Genomic DNA, 22,372 nt, shown 5'->3' with positions numbered 1-22,372 from the left:
GGAAGACAGAGAGAGAGAGAGTGAAAGTGGGAGAGTGAGAGGGAGAAAAATTCTGTGTGTGTTTATGTGTGTGTGTGCACCCTATTGACATGGAACCAGTCATGTGGAGGAGTGATCATGATCTTGGCTCCGTTCCCTGAGGGATCATCTCTAACAGCCCCAGGCAGAGACTTTAAACTTTCCCACTTGTGTTTGGAGAGACAATCTTCTCCTCCTCTCCCAGACATGTGGATGACACTTACAGAAGCTGAGGAGATGGTGAGGTTTTGTTTTTCTCACAGTGACGTGGGCTGGGGAGTTATCTCCATCTCTCTGAGGCTGGGGGTCATGTTGTCAGAGCGAGAGCCTGGGCTTTCTCACACGTGGATGGACTCTCTGCACGGTTCAAGGCCCCTGAAATCTGTCTGGGTGATAAGCTGCCAGCGCAGAGGGGAACAACAGCAGATAGGGCTTTTAAAGCAGTTCGGCTCGACTGGAGGGCTTCTGTCTGCCTGCCAACAGCCTGATTACTCAATCCAGCTTTTCTGCTGCTCACAATCTGGCAAAGAGCTCGCAGGGCTGGGCCTCACAGCTACCTGTCAATACTTGATACTGGCATAAATACTTCTGCTCCACAAAGACGATGCATGGAAGGTTACAGGAAGTGTAATCTCATGTAGCAGCACCACTGGCTCTTAACAACCTCAAACCTAACAGCTGAACAGAGAAGGCTGCAAGGTTTGCTGTTGTCTGCAGTCAAACCAGTAAACTTTCAATCCTGGCGCTCGCAGCATACTGTTGTAGATTTCACAGTTTGACCGCGAAAGGGAAAGAAGAAAGTACACCGTGACAATAACAGGCAGCATAATAGCCCAATGAACCACATACAACATTTTTTTCCCTGCGAAGAAAATCAAACTATAGATGCCAGTTTGATGAATTTGTGCAAGAATCGAACTTCCGCTCATTTTCCGCATAATTGACGAGAATTTCTCCAAACATCTGCGGCTGTGAACAGAGGTGTGGTTTCACTGATTACAGTAAGTGCCACCTCAGACTCCCATACGCTGCACAAAAGGAAAGTGCCACATTACAGCATGAACCCTCAGTGACAGAGGGCTACATTTCAACTGATAATTTAAACTTTACCGAGACAACCTTTTGAGTAAAGTTCATTTTCAACATATTTGATTCAAATAATGGATAAAATGTGAACAGGATCAATAAAGTGAGCGTGATTTTATGAAACTCATGGCCCCTCATTCTTGAAAGGTGAGGTCTGCAACTAAGAAGGCAATGATAAAGTGCAAAATAATTTAGTATAGCTGATTTTAATAAGACCACAAAACTGAATTACAATTCATCCTTAAAAGCCACTGACAGAAGGCACGTTCTGCCTGACTGTGGTAGTCTGTTAGATAGAAGCAATCAGTCAAACATAAAACACATAAATCTTTTGAGAACACATCCATTATGATCACAATTGTTTCATTACCTGCACTATTACAGTGCTCAGTGCAGTAATTTAGGTTAATTGATTTTGGCTCTTGGAAGTATAGACAGGGTTTAACAAACAAATACTCTCCACATGTAAATTACATAATTATCCTCAAAGCAATCTTAAGACTGAAAGCCAAACTCTGGTTTAGGGTTTTGGTGATTTAGATTCTTAGAAAAACACAATTCTTTCCTCAGTATGGAAAGCAAAATCACATTCACAAACACCCACTCCCTGCCACCACCTTACACTTCTTCACACACACAAATCCCACACACATACCGAACCCTACCACACCACACACACACTTACTTGTGATCATCTCTCTGATGACCTCTGCTTTCAGTGAATGATGGATCATCCAGAGTTCCAGGGCATCTATTTTCCTGCCCAGAAAAGAGACACCAACTTTGAGCTAGGACAGTTAGGGCCAGATGTACGACTTTGTTAGGACTAAGAATTTCATGCTGTATAGATGCAGTCAATTCAATTAATACCTTTCCAAAAATGAAGCTTAAAAAAAACAGTAGGCTAAAACAATTTAGGATCAGATGTAAGAAGTTTTTCATTATTGCTGGTGAGGTTAATTTTAAACCTTTAAAGGATTACATGAAAGGAGGAAGATGTCACAAAAATGTCAAAACAGTCATTATGCACCATTATGCATCATTACACATTGAACATAATGACTCATAATGAAAGTGATTTTAGTATTTCCACATATGCACTAAATCATTTTTTATGTGTATTTTCCTAATAGACTGATTTATAGTTTAGGTCTTAAAACAAACATTTTAAAAGTAGGTCAACCCATGGCATGTAAAAACATTATCTCTCCTTTAATGTGGTCCAGTGAAACGGTGACACGTCACCCAGCCCACGCTTCTAAAAACGTGATGAGGACTAAGTGATAACATAAACACATCACGATGAGAGGAAGGAGAAAAATCTCCCCTTTCTCACCAGAAAGGTGACATAGGACATGTAAAAGGGGAAACACCGGCCTATTCTTAACAAATTGAAGGGCAACATCTTCCTTCCTCCTCCCTTCCTACTAGAAATTAGAAATGTAAAGATGAATAATTATTGTACTACCACAGTGCTCACGCACTACCATATCCCACACACAACTGACTTCAAAGTCTGCATGCACGTAATTTATAATGTGACTCAAATCTCATTTTTTAAAATACGTGGCAAATCCCATGTATATGAGCCAGTGTAACCAGTATAACCATCAGTTTCAAAATCAGATGTTTAAAGTTAAGCAAGTAAAGCAGATTTCTTATTCGACATGTTTACATAAAAGGTTTTTGTCTAACTTTCAAGTTATGTCTGTGCTATAAAAGCATAAAAATGCAAGTCTTTAACAGGACAAAATAAAAAACTTTTGTTACTTTTGAAGTGAGTGTCAGATGAAAGAACGAAAGACATTTCAAAGTTATTTAATATAAATCGGCAGTTGATTTGCACCTTCGTGCTTACCATGGCATCGTAATATTTTTTTTTGTTGTTGTTTTTTTCCCAGTAACCCTTATTCTACATCATAAGTCGTTAAAAAATATATTTTAAGATGTTTTTTCTGATGTTTTCATGTGGTGCACAACACATTTCAACATAATTCTGCATGACCTCTATAATCAATCAGTGGAAATATGTCCTCTTTTCAGAGACGGTTGTCAAGGCCTGGCGGAAGTCTGTAGTGGTTTACAACAGTGTATAGAGCCACTATACACAACATGCACAATTTTCCAGGTTTCTTCCCCGCCCTGCTAACCTATTTTTCGATCGCAAAGGTATGCTTGTGGTAGCAAAACAGACAAACGGCACATCTATTTTTGACTAATAGGACAACAATTGTCCCATTTATTTGTGGTAGCAGATTTTCTGTGAAGGCTAGCATTTCTCAGCTGAGGTGTGAGATGATGTGGGGCCAATATAATTGCATAACACAATATAGACAGATGGAAATGATGCCACATTGTCCTCTTTTAACTTATCATTATCCTTTTCTATATTTTTATCTTATCTGTCTTCAACAAGCCTGGAATGAAATATGTAAAACTAAGAGTTTTTAAAAAAATCTTTTTTACCTTCTAAATCTTCCAAGATACAAACAACCTATGGCCAAGTTCTGAAGCCCCATCTATGCCATTGACAGTGCTCTTATTTTATTGCTGTGTATCAACATTGGGACTGGGCTGATCCCTGAGCACTTCAGACCCTTTCCCTGTAATTACCTGCCTCTCACATTGTTCTGGAAGAGTTGAGGTGAGCTTCCTCCTGCTCCTCCTGCACACTTTGGGGCATTATCATAAATACGGCACATTAACACTTGTTCCTGGCTTGTCAGGATATAAATTAAGTCTGCAGGTGTCCCACCGAGGTTTACCCCTGATACTAATTAAGGCATGATAATTAGGTTTGTTATATTCGGTCCTTTCAGCCCTGATACCCCCCTTGGAATACAACAATCGCAGATTGCAGACAAGAGAAGGGCTTAGAGGATCCTCCCCTAGCTAACACACAAGAACAGACCAATGGGTGCCTGATAAAGTCGTTCCCCAGTGCTCGAGGGAATATGTGGGCTTGTAATTATGATTTTGCGCTTGACAATTCTCATTCATCTGACTTGAATGTGGTCTCGTTTTGTGAAGGGAAGAGACAACATTTTGATGAGGTTCTTCCTCTTCATCTAGAGAGAGATAGAACTATTCATTTACACCAGAGAAATACCCCCAGCCCCCCTTCTTCTCCTCTCTCCTGTCTCCATGACCTTGGCGGCTGGCATGCCTTATCAAGCAAGAGACAAGAACAAAGAACGAGAAGAATAACAGAAGGTTATGGCAGCTCTTTAAAGCATTTCAGGGGCTTTAGCACAAGTTCTGTCTCTTATAAGAGTGAAAACAAAGTCAGTGTAGCCAGTGTTGCTGAGCTCATTAGGTGAAGCCAAGATGTAGGCAGAGGACTGCACCTTTACAAAGAGGTCAATAAAGGACAAAGTTCTGCATATCATCAAGCACTACTTTGCCCGTGCAAAAAACATCCATGCTATTATGTAGCTCTTTAGTTCTATTGGAAGGTGCAATATAATCAAAGAGAAGTTTTATTTTTAATTTACTGTGTTATGTTCCAGAAAAGACAAAACAGAAAAGCTGAGTAGACTTGATGATGATTTTTATTCTGGAAATTAACACACTGTGACACCCGGGCACTGATTAATGACCTGAAGGTTGTTGTGATGTGTCACCGTTCACTGCGACTCTCCTCTGAGACTGCACATGTACAGTGTCGCTCAGCCCCCTCAGTCGATAGCCCTGCCAGACTGGTGTGAGGGAGAGGTGAACTGAGGAAAAGAAAAAAAAAGGGGGGGGGGGGGGGGGGGGGGATGAAGGGAACAAGGGAACAAGGGGACAGTCCTGCTGCTAAAGAGTCAGCTGGCTCAGTTGTAGAGCTGTTCATCATCCTTTCCCATGTGACTGTGACCTGTGGACCCTTCTGTAGAAGGATGGAGAAAAGAAAGGAGAGAGGGAAGAGAGAGAGAGTGGGAGTTACACAGAGAGAGAGAGCGAGATAGAAGGAGAGGCAGTAAAATTTAAAAAAAAAATCAGAGAATTCAGGAATGATCCCTCCCTCCTGTGTAGTCCAGATGTCAGACTGTGTGCAGGCCTCCCAGTACAGGCCTTTGGGACAGGCCCAGCCTGGTGAAGCCTACTGACAGCCCAGGGAGAACAGCTGTGCACAGGTCCTCAGCTCTGCTGCTCACAGCTCAGATGTGGGACAAACAGATACCCATCTTTGTTTACACATGGTCGTTGTGTACGTATTGTGCTTATTTACTTGCTTTCTGTGTATGTGTTGTTTTTTGATGGTCTCCCATGACAGCCATTGTTCTGCATGGTCACCATTTTTTGAAGTTTGAGCGCCTGGCAGCTGATGGCCCTCTAGAGGTGTTACGACTGCACGCCACAATGAGCAGTTACATTTTAGGCCTCTTATTGACCAAGACTGCACCTGATGTCTGGGTCTCTGATGCTCGTACCTGACGTCTCCTGTCATTGATTGCAGTTCACCCTGTGTTCTTGCATCAGTGTTACAGCTGTACATGTAAACTATGGTCAAAAAGTTACCTGGCTGCAATAACTTCAGTTTGCTCATTTGTTATCCCTCATTTTCGATCATTAGACCAACACCAGGAATTTCCTTTTCTTTCCTAAATAAAATGAGTTTTTAAACTTGATCTGTCTCTATAATGAACATGACAACAAGTGGATTTTATGTCTGTAGGTGACTACTGCTGTCTCAGAGATCCATAGCTGGATTTTCAGTCATTGATAGACTCTTGGTGACAGCAACCGAAAGAGCTATCCATTATGAATGAAGCAGTGAGAAAGAGGACTGAACTGAGTGAAACTGTAGAAGACCAGGCAGAGTGCCTCACATCACTGCTCACTTGACTGAGACCAGAGACAGGATTGCTTTAGTAATGTTGTACAAAGAACAATGAATGTCTACACTTTCCCCTTATGTACTGGATGGAGATGGGGTCAAATGGCACTGGTTCCTGTTGCACCACTGCCTCTTGGGGTTCCTTTTCATGTTTAAATGTTAAAAGAGCCATACAAGTATTAAGACCAAAAGCTGTTTTAGTCATCTTAGTTTTATTGGACTGTTTACAGAAAAGAATGAGTAGGGGAAAGGAAATAGGAAGCGGGGGTGGGTTGACCTGCAACAAAGACCCTAGTCTGAACTTGAAAGAGTGTCAAAATTATGCAGCTTATGCACTAAAACAGAAGACGATGCCTCAAGAACAGGACATGACTTGCCTTTTATTTAGGTATTTTTTGTATCCAAATTATTTTAATCAGTGCATTACTGTCTTTCTTTTTTTTTGTCCAATTTGATTTGTGTGTATATATTTCTGCATGCAAGTATTGTTGTCCATTTCACTGTTAATTAGTAGCTCTGTGTGTATATGAATATTGTAGCAAACTTTACACAGTGCAAAAATACATACTGTATGCAGCTGCATAGTAAGTGGCTGGAGGAAAAAGAGAGAGAGAGAGAGAGAGAGAGAGAGACCAAGAAGTGCATTGTTGCAGCTAAATACCTTCACTAACCATATTATCAGTGTGTGCGCAGGACCCGAGTGGTTCCTGGCTTTCTCCTCTTCAAATGTGATAACCTGTCCCAACCCCCCTGTGATAACTCCAAGGTCCAAGGGGTTCTGCCAGCACTGCATCCTCGAAAAAGGAGGGGGAGCTGCACCACAGGCATCCTGAAGACTGTCTTTATGGAGGGGAAACACAAGCGCACAAACAAAGGGGTCTGCAGCCAGGAAGCCTTAATCACTGCCACTACCATTAGAGTAATGAGGCCTGATGGACGCACAGTCTAGTGAGAGATGGGGGGGGGGCTTTCCTCACAGATGAGGGCTGATAACCCCCCTCTCATTCTTCTGCTACTGCCACCATACTCTCAGGGGCATATTAATGAAACAACAGTGCTCTCCTCTCTTTCTTTTAAGGGTTTCTTTTTCTTCCTGAGATTAGCCGGGTATTGTTTGAAGGAGCGCTGTGTTGTTTTACAGGAGACCCTGGTGAGACATGTCAGTGCAGAGTTTGACAGAGATGTATATGAGGGAAAAGGTTGAACCTGTAATCAGAGAAATCAAGATCACTGTCAGAAGCACACCAATGATAGTAACAGCACGCTTCTATTGCCGTTGTTATATGTAACCATAGAGCTTTGTGAGCTGCGCTGTGACCATCACTGTCCTGGGATTGTCTCTTGCGCACTCTCCTGTTTATGGATCTCATAGCTCTTTACAACACACTTCAAAAATGAATCACCCCAGAGTCCCATACAAGTCTCTGGCATGCATCTGCTGAACTGCTCTGGCCAAGCTCACACTCACTATGAGGCAGCCACCAGTCAACAAACTGCTGCAACACAGCAAGAGAAGAAAAAAAAATACAGATATGGTTCTTGTTATATAGCAATTAAGTCACCCCTGAGGAGAATTAATAACACACTCATTTGTGTCTGGCGTAATGTCACAAAGCAGAGCTGACACTGATGGCTTGTCACAACACTGTTTGCTAATGCTGCTGGCTGCTGGACCTCCTGTCTGCCTGTGTTGGCTAATATTTCCAGCAGGTTTCAGTTTTAAAGCTCTCAGGTGGGCCTTTAAATGGTTGCTCAGACGACAGTGAAGGCCTCCCTCCGATTTTTCCATCTCTCTCTCCTCCTGTCCACTGTCCTTTTCAATGGCTGATTTATGGCCCACGTAAGTGTGCAAGAGATGCAGAGATTTCAGAGGAAGTCATAAATAGAACAAAACCAAGGAAGAGAGGAGGAAAGAGGAAACAGACTGGAGAGGTGACAGGGACATGCAGAGTGAAAGCAAGAGCATGAGAGGGAAAGAGACAGAGAGAGAGAGAGAGAGAATTTTTGACTGATGATTTCAGTCAGTTTTACTGTAGAGAGAAGGCTTTCTCTGCTGCTGTATCTACTGTACTTGGTGTCTGTCTAGCTGCCTTTTTTCTTTCCTTCCTGTCAGCTGACCTTTGAACTCCTGATGGTGGGTATGCCTCCCTGTGGTTTGTTCTCCTAATTGGAGTCAGGATGCAGATGCTCTGGCAGCTTGAGAGCCGCATACATGCATGCCTTCTTTTTGAGACTGAACCAACACAGAGGATGGAGGATGAACTGAGGGAAGTCAGCGTAGGAGGGAAATGAAAGAAGATGTGAAGATTGAGGGGTGGGATATGTTGGTTTGTTTACATTAGCGAGGATTTCCCTTTGCAGACAATGCAGGTAAATACAACTTTTTTGGATGCAGTTGACTTTCTAAGAAATTGAGCTAAAGATCCCTTATGAATAAAATGTGATAGTCTGTGGCACAAAGAACTGTACTGCAAACCAGTTAAGTAAATGTGTGTGCAAGAAGAAACCAGTTCACCTTGAACAGCCCTTCAAAATGGGCTAAGCCTAGTAATGATCCCCTGTTTTCGGGCTCATAGAGACAGTTGGCTCTCTTTCACCACACTGAAAAAGGGTTTCACCATCAGATAACCTCTTTATCATAATGATGAGGAGGCTACTGCTCCTATGTGTCCAATAAAGCCATAACTAGCCTACCTATCATCTGTCCCACTTAGGCCCTAATCTAGTCTGGTGTTAAACAGAGTAGCTGGTAATCACACACACACACACACACACAACCTATGTGTTTGTCCCTGTAAAATAGGCCTGTACATGAATGTTTTTTTTTTTCTTTTTTTTTTTTAACAGATTTAATGGTTTGTCAGTGTAAACTGCTTCCAGGTCTGTGATAAAAGCATTATGTACTGCATATCCCATAAATTTAGAAATTATTACTCATTTTTCAGAAGACACAGTATTCCAGGCATTTTTGCATTTAAATAGTGCAGAATATTCTGCTTTATGTACAGTTGTAAATTTCTCTTATACTGTAATATTGTAACAAACTGCAAAATGTGTAATCCTGTGATTTTCAGTATAACGCTGCAGTAAAATTCTCACCACTTTAATACTGATTAATTTGTGCTTTGAAAGCAAAACCACCTGTGCAAATCAAGACAGAGATACCTCTGAGACGCCAACACCTTGCTTATGAATGTGGGAGCCAGTAGGTCACAGTGACCTTTTAATGACCTTTTTATAATAAACAGCTCTATTCTGCATGGGTGGAAACCGCTCTTCCTTTTCTTGTCTTGTTCGTTTGCAGCCGTATCTTGGTCAAAACTGGTGCAAAGATGTTCTCTCTCTTACTCTCATGTAGAGAATTCTCTCTTAACCATGCCTGCAAGAACTTCCACATGTATTGTGTTGTACTGCGAACTGTGTGCCGAATGCACGTATGGATTTGTGTGTGCATTGTGTGAATGTCACTCTAGCATCTTGATTTATGGCTTTACACTCAAATCAACCACATTCCCCATAGACAACTTTTTCAAAGGGAAATAAGAGCATTCTGAGCAATGATATTGTCACAGTGATTATTGTAAGATCAAGCAAAATTGTCATCTCCTTCACAGTATCAAACATCAGGCGATGTATTTCATTTATATTTGGTGATCACAGGAGGAAAAAGGAAAAAAAAAGGACACTAATTCTTTAGGTTGTTCCATGAGGTACACTTTTTTGTTTGTGTGTTACTGTTTTTGTGTGAGTGTGTGTGTGGTGCGCAGACGGCCCATACATCATGTCCTCTTTACAGTGTTTCCCTGTGAGTCATTTGCATGTCATTACAGCTTTGTTTTATAAGTGAGTGGCTATTAAGGAAGCTGCTCCATAAAACGCCTGTTAAAATGGAGGAAGGCAGCAATACGGATCTTAAAAAGCCAAGAGCATTCTCCATTTTCTCACCTTACGTAGTTGATGAAAACTGTGTGTGTGTGTGTGTGTGAGAGAGAGAGAGACAAAGAGAGAGAGAGAACCCAGATGTCTTTCCTTTGGGATTCACACATCTGTCGGGGTTTTTAATGACAGCAAAATTCATGCATACCCATTTCTCTTCCCACTTTCTCTACCCTCCCTCCTGCTGCAGTCCCTCTGTTCTTCCTCTTTTCACACATCTGGACTTTGCTGTGTGAGCCCTGGTGTGGTCCCCATCTGTGAAGGACGACACAACTGTTGGCAGGATTCTTACAAGCCATGCCCATGATTGCATGGGGCATCCAGGGAGTCTGTGCATTCAAACTGTTCCTCCTTTAGAATTTAGTTGTGTGTCTACATTAATCAGATTGTCTCTCCTTCCTGTATTAAGTATTGTGTTGTTTCTGTTCTTTTCTTTTTGAGTTTTTTTTTTTTTTTTTTTTTTTTTTTTTTTTTTTAGCAATTTCCAGAGCAAAATGACCCCACAACAGATTTATTTCTTCAATAACAAAACGTAGGAGTACAGAAGCACAGAATGGCTACATGTTTTCTGCATGTTTGTCTTGTTGTGAAAGGTGAAACCCCTTTCCTAATGAAACACCAGTGACTGGAGTGTGAGACCTGATTCCAGTTGTATGGGGGTTAGGTGGTTTGGGGTGTAGAAGGCAAACCTCAGTTTGGGATTGGAAGCATGTGGCTCACATCTGGATCTGCTTAGAGTGTCAAGGAGGGCGCCTTCATGACAGCCAGGCACGTGGCAACAAAGTAGAACCTTTGCAGAGAAAATGTCCCTGTAACTCACTCGTGAAAGAAATGTTAGTGTGGTGAGTGATATTGGCAAGCTTAGCTTTGTGTTTATAACAGACATAGGAGGAGAGGTTGTGCAAAGTTGAAAAACTTTTGGCACGAGGAGGACAGCTCTCCACTGCCAATACGCAGATATGAGGTGTCATTTTTGATTTCCATAACAGATTCTATTTCCATCACACTTCAATCCAGCAAACTAATTAAAATGGTCTTACTCCACAACCGCATATAAACCTTTGTGTGTGTGTGTGTGTGTGTGTGTGTGTGTGTATAAATAAATAAATAAATAAATAAATAAATAAATAATTGCAACAGTGTTGCTGAGTAACAAAAATACATTTAGGGTCTATGAATAATTATGTGCAACCACTTGCCTGCTTGCCTATACATGTTGTACATACATAACTACAAATCATTTGAACTTAAAACCGTACTCCCTGTGATTATACATGTGTTACTAAGTATAAATGGTCACTTGAATGTTACAAAGTAATATTAATGGAACAGTAGACTTTCCTCCTCTTTCTAATTCCTGTCTTGTCAAACAGTTAGTAGGAGAGCTGTGGTCAGAACAACTGGTTCTCATTTGTAGCACAAAGACTGGTCTGTTTGCAAGGGGTGTATTTGTGAGATTACATTCCTTTCCATCCTTACATGCATATGGTGTATCAAAAGAGGGATTTGAAAAGGTTTTTTTACCCCATACACTGCTTTTACCTCCTCAGTCATGTGTAAATTCTTGTTTGCCATGCCGATTCACTGTTGTATGCACAACATACTATTCTTATGTCTATTCTACACTGTGTCCTTTAATGACTGTTCTTCACTAGCACTTTCTCCTCCTCCTTCCTCTCCTTCTAACTCCTCTGTCCTTCTCTCAGTCCACTCTCTCTGAACACCGTTTCTCACAGCTATTTCCCTCCCTCCCCCTCTGCCCCACTCCCTCTCATGGACATGACAGTGTGGGGGGATAAGGGAAGAGTAATTATGGTTCAGTGAGGCTGCCAGGTGTGATAAATGACTAATAAGGGGAGCGGAGCCCTGGGTCCTCTAAGGAGGGCTATTACAGTCTTATCAGCACAGGGCTGCAGCTCACAGCCTGGCCTGGGACAGAGGCCCTTGTAGCTGTGCTCGCTCCTCTCCTAACCCCTTCACCTCAGTCATCCTCCGCAGCCAGCATCAGTTCAGCCCACCCCAGAGACAAGCTCCAGCTCCAACACTCTGGCTGCTGGTTCTGAAAAGGCTTCTGAAAGTGCACATGCATTCCTTATCAATGAGTTTTCATCCCATATACATTTTAGCACTAGCAAATTTAAGTGAGGAGACACCATTATTGTGGTTGTTGTGGTGTTGATCATAAATATGAAAATGCAGTGAGATCCTAATGAGGTCAACTAAAAAATCCTGGCTATGGTTGGCAATGAAAACAACCTTGAAGTACTGTGTATGTGAGTTTGTATTCCTTTGGATGTGGAAAGTAGTCTTCCACAAAACTGCAGATACTACTTTTGATAAATAGACGACCATCTGTGGCAGAAGCACCTCCAACGAAGCATTGCTAACATTTTTATTGGTATTTTAAAAGCGTATTTTCTTTGCAAATATATAAAGTGTAATCTACAGTGCCAATGACTGTTGCTTATGAGTGACCTATTTTTTTTCCACTGGGTGCTTATCTTGCATCTGTGGCAATTACTACATGGCACAGCATTCATTTTCCATCACTTTGGTAAATTAAATTATATCTCTATTTCTAACTGTTGAGAGCCTCGCGGCTCGTAGCCCATAAAGGAGATTTTTAGGACTTTGTTGAATAGCAATTGAGTAGACGACACAACCAATTCTGGTTGTGGAAAACGTCCCTATAATGACCTATTCCATGCAGCCAAAGTGTGGAATACCTTCACATTCAGCCAAATTGCAAGAGCCGATACAATTGAATCACGCGTGTCCTGTATATGCCAGTCAAATTTTAATCTCATATTATGGTAAACAGCAGGGAGAAATTTTGTTTTCTCTTGTACCTCTGATACAACTAAGCCATACACATAAGTTCCCCATGCAAAATGTTCATGAAGGGACTGCTGCTCAGGGCACACAATGTGCACATTCTTAGGCAACCAAATGATATCATGTCTGCTTTAAATTGCCTTGCAGCCAGTTTTATCTGATGGTAGTATGGCTTTCTCTATGCATTACAACAGAAAGATGGTGTTAAAACACGATAAGGCCTCACTAAAAAGCCTTTCAATGTGACCAGTTATGCTGTATACTCATCGGTGTCTCCTCCCTCCAGTCCTCACAATAGAGAAATTCATATTCTAACCAGAATGTGCTTTTACCAACTGAAAACGGCAGGATCATTCCCTAATGATATAATTTCCTCTGTCATTAGCCTTGCACTTCCCCCAGAAATAATGTATCATAACTTAAGCAGAGGCTCCAGTATAAACAACTGCAGTTTACATTTCCTCGCTACATGAGATGTATCTACAGATCATAGAACAACTTTTTATTTTTTCATTCTACCTCTGACATATTTATTTATTTATTTATTTATTACATAACACAATGTAGAAAACACTATACAAAGAGAATAAGTGAAACAGTGCAGTGTTTGTGAGAATGAGCAAGACAGAGACAAAATCAGCACCTGTGAGATTCCATGAAGAGCTGGAATTATCCCCTCTTCTTGAGGGTCTGTCCTTGGGTTGACACCCAGTATGATATCTATGGAATACCTCCACAGGGAGGTGTCTTGAAGTCATCTTGATCATGTCTTTATCACCTTAGATATGTCCTTTTTTTGAGTGAACTGCTGAGATGTAGGAGAAACATCATAGCCTCTCGTATCTGCAGTTTGATTTGTTCAGTTGAGTCACGCAAAGCCCACATTCGTGTTGCTATATTTACTATGTGACCTAACTTCCTCCTGTGCTCTTGTCATAATTACTGTCGCTGCTAGAGGTCGCCTAACAATAAAACATAACTATGGGTCGTAATAAGCTGCTTACACAGACAACCTATGGGCTTGTTTTACTGGGCAGTCTCAAATTTATGCATAAACACATAAGAGATCTAACAGATTCAAAAAAATATTGCACAGTAGGGTTGACACTAACTCTGTGGTGGTTTGTTCAGTTGTTACTTAGTGATTAAGTATTTTTCAGATACTGATGGGTGTTTAGCCTGCCTGACTATTTCTGTAAAAGAAAGGGGGGGAAATAAATATATAAATATGCATATTCCTTCTACTATTTCCCTGGTTTCAAGTGCCATGAACGGCCACTGCCTTGTCCTTTGGCCATACGTTGGAGAGCTTAAAGTTGCTTATAGCATCCTCTCTGGACTGGTGTTTTCAGGAGGAATGAACGACAAATGAGTTAAACATGCGCTCGATCCTTTAACCCTCCATCTAAAACGCACGGCTAATTCATAGCCCCGTTGATTACCCAGGGGAATTCTTTTATCTCTCCCATTTCATTGCGAAGTGCTCGGCGGACATTTTAATGGCTGCACTTTCATCGTCTGTCAGATATTTAAATGGAGAAGTGCGTGTGTGTGGTAAGGAGAAAGGCAGCATGAGGGCCCTCTCAGATTCTGCATGTCAATCTTTAATGCCCAGAGATATGGGCGAGCTCTGACCTCTCACTCTGTCATTCTACCTCTCCCTTGCATAAATTGACCTCCTGATAATCATTTCCTGCTCCTATCTGCTGTAACGAGTGTTCCAGAGTACTTGGCAGTCACATGACCCAAAGTGCCATTAGGGTTGAGAGATTGACCCCTCTGCAATGGGTAGGCCATAGAGCTTCCCTCTGACATATGGACTACACTAAGGCTGTCATGGCAAGTGAATTTCACACCGCCTGTTATGACCATGAACATCACAAAATGACATGCAATAGAAGGGGGAACCATTGGTATAATGGAACTGCAAGAGCGAGTCATTCGCCATCACTGCTTTCTCTAGATAGTTAGAGCTCAAGCAGTGTGGGTCTAAGGAAACAGAGTGAGAGGGAGAAAGGATGAGTGTGTAGTTTGACAAATTCTTTGTCAGAAATTGTTTGCACTGGATTGCTACAAATTGTTTGCACTGGATTGCTATTCCTGAGGTAGTCACTAATATTTTTGCTTGAGTGCCACGTGCCAGTTAGGAAATTGGCTCCTGATGATGCTGCCTATTGAGGACTTGGTTTAGCACCAGTTTAATGAGGTCACACTGCTGCAGCCGTGTGCATATGGTTACGCACCTGCTCCAAGGCAGTAGCTGTCACAGGTGACCAGACAGTTCCAAGGCCAATAGAACCAGCATAAGCACTGTATTTTTTTTTTTTTTCATACCAACTAGTCTGTCTTTCTCTTTCCTCCCTAATGATTCCCACTACTTCTTGCACGACTTCATCCACAAGGAGGTCGATGGAGCAGATAGGCAAACTAAATGTACATTTTATGACTAAGAAAGTGTCAGCATATAATCTACATACCTCAAGGTTTTATTTCAGACATGGAGGCAATTTGTATCTGACCCTTGGTGACCTTGAGAGGTCAATGGACCTCAGCATTGCATTTTTCAATATTTGCCCGATCACTGTCCATTATAATCATTTATATCTTAGCCAAAATTACATCATTGCTCTATGATAGATGCTTATTTGCTGCTACTTACTCTACAATTTCCAGGTGTAAAGGTAGCTATAGCTTGTCACCAAGTCACCAACTGGGTTCTGGGAACAACCAGCAGGCCACTACCAGCTGATCAAGGATCATATTGAGTTAGTAAATCCTTACTATACATATGGGCCTTGTTGGGTAAAGCCTTAAAAGTAAACCACAAGATTTTAAAAACAATAGGAAATGGAACAGGAAGTCTGTGCAGGGAACTTCATCGGTTTAAATCTGTGAGGCAGTTGGTAAGTTGGGTCAGGCTGCTAGGATTAGTGTACTGTAACGGGACAGATAACAGTGTTTCGTCAGCATAACAATGACACTGTATGATATCACGTTTGTTTATGATTTGACCTAAAGCATATAAATGGAAAACGATAACAGACCCAAGATTGACCCCTGCGGAACTCCATGAGTGAAATGGAGAGGGGGTTTTATTAGACAGATAGATGCAGGGTAAATGAAGAGCTGACCCTTTTAGACAAACCCAAGTGGTCTACTGTGTCAAAGGCCGCACTCAAGTCTAGCAGAACGAAAATGGAGCTTTCACCCTCATCTGCAGCAGGAAGTAGGCCATTTGTTACCTTAACTACGGCCGTCTCACTACTATGCCGTCCTCTGAAGTGTTGTTGGTATCCATATATGCAATCAGCTGAGAAGCAATAACTCTCTCCAGCGCCTTAGTTTAAAAAAGACGTTTTTGTGGGTCAAAACACCAATGGTCAAGGACCAATTGTTAATTGATAAGATGCAAGGGCTGACTGTGAGTAATAAGTCTTTGAGAAGTTTAGAGAGAATAATATCCATCTGGCAGGAGGATAAAATATGAGAAATGGTGGTTTTCTAGGACTGGGAGGGAAATTGGCTGAAAATGAGTCAGCATTGCACAATGTGGCAGGGGGACAGATAGGACATGTGTCTGAAACAAATTGGGACCTAATGTTCTCCCATCTTTTTAACAAGATAATTCAGAAAGTCCTCAGCTCATTCAGGGCTAGGTTCAGTACTGGGAGTGGAGCCGCTTACAACAGAATCAATCACCTTCAATATTTTTGAGAATTGGACATTTTTTGGAAATTATTCTGAAAAAAAGCCTGATAGTGGTTGCTCATTTAGCCATGGGGAAGGATTTGACTTTCTGTTTGAGTTTGACGAGCAGTCTAGTCAAAGATAGAGAGACAGATATTATTAATGAATTAACCAAGGTATCAGGCCACTGTTGCTGCATTAGTGAGTTTGAGGTTAAGGTGTTCAGAGAAAGCTTCACAAAATTTTGTAGCAGAATCAGCAGTAAGGACACATGACAAGGTGGTGGAGATAATGGGACAGCTTTTTGGTCTGAGACATAAAACTCAACAAGATTCACTTTCATGGGGTGAAAACCACAAATGAAGACCATATCTAAACATTGACCTTTTGAATGTGTGTCACCTTTAACGATCTGATTTAAGATAAAAGATATGATGAGATCTATGAGAATCACCAAGGATGACAACTCTGTCATATTTGGATATGACAAGGGAGGGGAGCTGAGAGAATTCATTGATAAAACCATGTAGCTTAGGGGGCGTGCATAAAAGTATACAAGGCAGAGGAACTGGACAGTGATTAAAACTTCAAATGAGGTAAAAGATCCAAGAGACATTATGTGGCAAGCTAGTATGTCAGAGAATATTCTAATCAGAAGCTAGCAGGTTAGTTTGTTTGCATTTTTCGCAAACAACCTAGCTTCGCTCTGGACCACACTCACTACTCCAGGTGGTCTGTGACATGATGGTCCTCCTAAAAAAAAAAACAAACAAAAAAAACCACAAAAATAAATCACAGCAGTCCTGAAAGGATTCAGTGCCGAGAAGTTTGTTGTGCATAATACAAGCAGCAAGTTCTCGGCCATGGCAATTGACCATGACCACACTGAGCTAACAAGCCCTTCTGATTGGGGTTGGATGGAGAAAGTAATGGGATGGCAGCCACTGTGAACCACCTTTCCAGAAGCCTCACTGAGCTGCAACTCATGCTTGAATTTATTAAAACAGAGTTCTGTGCAATCTCACAAGAGCATAATAATAAAACATAATTGACATATACAGCCTTTATGCCTGCAATAAAGTTAAATAAATCAAATATTGACAGCCTGAAATTTGGTCACCCTCTGCCAGGTCCCAGAGGTCAAATCTGAAATGCATCTATGTCCGAAAAGGAACTCCATGGTTTATTGAAGCACTGAGGAAAGTTTCATGCTTTAGTCATAAAATGCACAATACCTTCCAAATGCAAACTTATCTGCTGCTCGATTTGACACTTTTGTTTTCAGGCCACGATCCTTTCATTTCTTCTGATATGTCACCTGATGCCATAAGCACATGATTCTACTCCATCTGAATGTTAAGATGGAAGAATAAAACAAAACCATGACTTCCTGGATGTTAAAATTTATACAACCAATTAACTGCAGATGCAAATTCTGCTTAATTAGTTTACTTAATCCTTTCAAGAATGATGGCCACACACTGGTGGTCCTCAAATGAACATTTAATCCTTTTGGGGTCACCTCTAATCTTTTCATATTAAAAGCTTAATAGTCAAATGTGAGTATCGATCTAATTATCCATGGATTGCTCTGGAGAACGCTGAAAATGAAATGTGTTCCACATGTAGCACCTAGCCTATGTTGATATGTGAGACTGCTGATGAAGGTGTACTGTAATACTGAGCCAGATTGCATGGTTGGTATTAATTCAGACTTTCGTGCTATTGGTAGCCAAAGCAATTGATTGATCGATTGATAAATCAATTAATTAATTAATTGAACAAGAATAAACTGTATATTCTGTATATGTACTATATGAATATCTAAATTTCAGTTATAATTAACAACATGCACAATTTACTCTCAGTTGTAAAACCTACTGGATAAAATACTGTTTTTTTGTGGCTGATACCCATATTGATCATAGAGACTTAAGAAATCACTCAATTTAGTCTATAAAGAAATGACATTGACATTAAAAGAAATCAAAAATCAAATAGAATATTTTGAATGTATTTATTTATTTTCAATGATATACCCAAACTTAAGATAAACTCACAAATATGTTTCTGATCTCCTTCATCTCTACCCTAAACATTCCACTGTATGTTTTCTTCCATGGTATTATTCAACTTTTTTTTTGCAAGTTTGTTTGTCAAACGAATAGTGATATGTTGGGATTTGAAGTGATGTTGTATAGGACTGGCTGTCACTGAGGAATTTCTAATATGTTGCCCACTTTATTTACATATTGTAGGAGGTGCTTTCACATAATTACATGACTGCTGCATTGGATTTTGTAACAGTGTGGAGAGACTTTTGTTGTTTTTTTTTGTTGTTTTTTCTTTTTTCTAGTCAGTTGGTGTAAATCAACCTAGGTCCTCTCAAAGAGTTTGGACATGGAACACATAGCATGGTTGGCTTCATCGGTCTTCTGAAGTGATTGCTTTTTGTCATTCAGACATGGCAGTCTGTTACATTCAGACTTTTGATTTAATCGTGAATGAGAAGGCCACTTGCCCCCTTTCTCACAATGAATCAGCTTATTAATTTTCATGTTATTAGCAAAGTCTGCTGCCCGTACTATCAGTCTAGAAGTGCACAAGCATTAAATGACAGGACCTTAAGTCCTAAGGGACATTTAATTCCTGTTTGCTTACACGTAAAGCATTTTGCTGGATACATTTATTCATCCATGCATTCAGCATGAATGGAAACTGTATTAAGAGAGTGCTGGGCAGATTTATTACTGTGGGTCTATGAGAATTTTTCTGAAACCTCTTTTGCCTCTGTCGCACCACAAGGGGGAAAAAAGTTTTTACTGATCTGATGTGACACAAATCTAAATCTTTCACAGTGTTTTAGAGTTTATAAAAGTATAATAGCAGATAAGGATCTCTCTCTGTGCACATTTTATGTTGTGTTGCTGCAACCTTAACATTAATCTGATGGCATTCATTTCAGACTTTGCTGTGCTGTGGTGAAAGTGGTACTTTCTAGCCCATACTTTATCAGATTACCATTGTGACTTCCAAGTAAAAGTGACCTGGCTGCTTCCTCAGACATGAGGCCAACATGTTAAACTGCCATCAGATTTACTTCACTAGGAGTGCATGTCAAAAAGGGCTTAATGTTTCCATCTTCATGTGAAATTTGTTCATATACTAGTATTTAAACCTGGATTCAAATGTCCACAGACTTGAAAATAATATAGGATTTTTTTTTTTTTCCTATAAAACGTTTTGAGCACAGCTAAAGGGGCACATGTTTTGTACCCTTGGTAGTAGGCGGTGCACTGGACTGGAAATGAAATTGGTTTTGTTTACTTTGTTAGGAAATGGAGTTTTGTGCTTATGTAAGTGAATAATTTTTAGACAAATATATACTCCAACTTGGCTGGCTCATAGGAATACCACAGCTGTGGTGTTGAAAAATAGATGGTTGATATAATCGCTGAGCAAGAATAATGTGTAGAGGCGAAGCTCAAAATATTTTTAAACAACTGTGTTTGTTCTTAGCAAGAGGGGCAAACACATCTACAGATCTGGTAAATGATAGCAGTGTTTTGAAAGAACATTTGGTTTTCTAATTCAGTTTCACTTGATCTGATAAGAATTTCCTGTTATGTGATCATGTATAAATATGTTTTCACTTGTGATTATCTCAGTGGTAAAATTGTCTGCTACCAAGACGTACTGTATGTATAACATAAGACTATTTCCTGTAGAATCAACACTATCAAGATTCAAACATGGGGGCCAGTGTATTCAGTATATAAAGCCATTTAAGAAAGCAGTGTTTCTAGTCAACATTTTTGATTATCATTTTCCAATGCATAATAAACATTGTAAGATTGTTGGCTGTATTTTGTATCCTTTTGTTAGAGGCAGCTTTTGGTTTCCATACATTTCTATATTTTGTAACGATCAATTTGCAAATTCTCAAATCTTGCTTCTGGGGATGCAAAAATTGTAACTGAAAGATGATTCAGTGGCACCTATTTTAATGACTCATGTCAGTTTTAAAGCAAAAATGTCAATTATTTGTGGGTTCCAAGCTTTCAGATGTGAGAATTTACTGTTTTTATCACATCAGAATCAGAATCAGAATCAGAATCGGTTTTATTGCCAAGTATGTTTCCACATACATTATAGCAAATTTAATATTATTTGGGTTTTGTACTGATCGTTAGTCCACAGGACATGAATATTTATTTCCTTATCTCTCTCCACATGAAAACGCACACACACAGTGTCAAGAGCATACCAGATAAACAGGCAGTGACATAACCCTAACTGTAAAGCCATGTTTGCTAATGAGAACCCTCGGTTCTGGTAGGCAAACAAAAATGACATTACAAGCCAAAACCTCTGTCTCCCTTGTCTACATGACAATACTGAAAAAAGAGTGTCTGAAAGTCCTCAACCTGGCAGGTGTTTTGTAAAAGGTCTGTCTTAAGTAACCTGAAATGGAGTTTTTGTGTTTGACAAATGTCCAAAACAAGCTGAAAAAAGTATGGTTCAAAAATCACCCATCCTTAATGACATCACCTTTCATCAACCCAATTTCCTTTTTTTTTATGTTCTGTAGACCATTAGACAATTAATCAATTAATCAAGAAAAGTAATCTGCATATTATATATATATATTATGAAATGTAATGAAAATTATTGTTAGTTGCATAACTTATTGCTTGTGATGTGTAATCTATTATAATAATCACTGTTACAGTCTGTTATTGCTGAACAGTAATGTAATTTCAGTGTGTCACCTCATAACAATAAGACATTTCCATACAGTACAGAAATTAATGGACAGTAATGGATGCCTATAGTTGAAGAACAATGTATATACTTCTTTAGAATAGAGCAGAATGGCTTGCAAAAGTGATTCTCTGCGATGTGAAGTATATGTGAATTGTAGTAAATGGACTACGACATGCAAAAACCACTGGTATTGTCCCTTAAAGAAACCAGCCCTGTGATGCTGATGAGGTCTGATGGGAGTTGTGAGAAATCTGCAGCTTTAAACTGTTGATTCCTCCAGCCTATGAAAGCTCCCGGCCTGTCAGTGTTATCTCCTTCTCCCTGGTGGGAGGAGACATACTCTGTGGGAAGGGCTATCACCATGGGCTCGTGTGAAATCAGATTCTCCTATCACAGCCCCTGACCTCACTGTTATATGATAGAATGTGAAAGTTAACCTGGATCAGTGCCTGGGGACAGTGTCTGCCTTTGTTGAGGGAATATGATGTTTCACTGAGTTCTAAGACTTCTCTGTCCTCACACTGTCGGGCTTGCGTTTGTGTGTGTATGTGCACACACACATAAAATGTTTGGCAAAGCTAGACCAGCCTGGAGAGTAGGTTTCTGAGTCATTGCAGGCCACATAGACTCTTCTGTGAACTTTTGATTATTTGTCATGTCACATTTCTTCTTTCATCACACCTCATTTACTCACCAAGGGACGTACACACAAAATGCTTGCAAGTGGAAAAAACTGCGTATAACCACTTGTTTCTATTCTCCTTATAGTAGTGATTCAGCTTTAAAAATGTTCAGATTTGGTGCTTTAAACACCTACACACCTTTCTTACTTTTACTTTATGAGGAACAAGTCATTTCCACAGAAAGGGACAGTGAAGCTCACGTAGCTTACCTTTGGTTTTCACTATTGTTTACTGCCCGTAGTCTTTACTATTAGTTCTACTGTTTATGTTGGGAAAGTGCCAAAACCGAGTGTAGAACTAAAGCAATGCAGGTTATCACCAAAGCTGCAGCCAAAATTGTACACAAGATTGTATGCTAAATGCATCTGTAGCATTCAGTGGATGGATGGGATGACTGGTTGCTTATAATCTGCTGGGAGGATCTGTACATGCACTGTTCTGTATAAAGGTTAATGAAATTAAGCAGGGGGTTGGTACCACAGCTGCAGGTGTCGTCTCGCACATGGGCACACTTAACAGAGACAGTGAAAAACAGAAC

The 22,372-nt window shown here is 40.4% G+C and overlaps 1 protein-coding gene and 1 long non-coding RNA gene across 2 annotated transcripts in view; one reads left to right on the top strand and one right to left on the bottom strand.

The window, feature by feature from the left end:
• The window catches only part of LOC139627467 (uncharacterized), a 335,432-nt gene that overhangs the window by 136,534 nt on the left and 176,526 nt on the right, over positions 1-22,372 (top strand). The gene's annotated exons all lie outside the window — the stretch shown is intronic.
• The window catches only part of mafa (MAF bZIP transcription factor a), a 110,851-nt gene continuing 93,557 nt past the window's right edge, over positions 5,079-22,372 (bottom strand). The window contains exon 3 of the mRNA XM_071488228.1: positions 5,079-22,372. This exon is cut by the window's right edge and continues 21,666 nt beyond it. The gene's annotated coding sequence lies outside the window, so the exon portion shown is untranslated.

Source organism: Trachinotus anak, unplaced genomic scaffold (genome assembly GCF_046630095.1).
Source record: "Trachinotus anak isolate AG129_WGS33_773 ecotype Australia unplaced genomic scaffold, CSIRO_AGI_Tana_v1 ptg000011l, whole genome shotgun sequence".
Taxonomy (NCBI): Eukaryota; Metazoa; Chordata; class Actinopteri; order Carangiformes; family Carangidae; genus Trachinotus; species Trachinotus anak.
The sequence above is the reverse complement of the archived record's forward strand: the minus strand, read 5'-3'. Positions and strand labels throughout refer to the sequence as shown.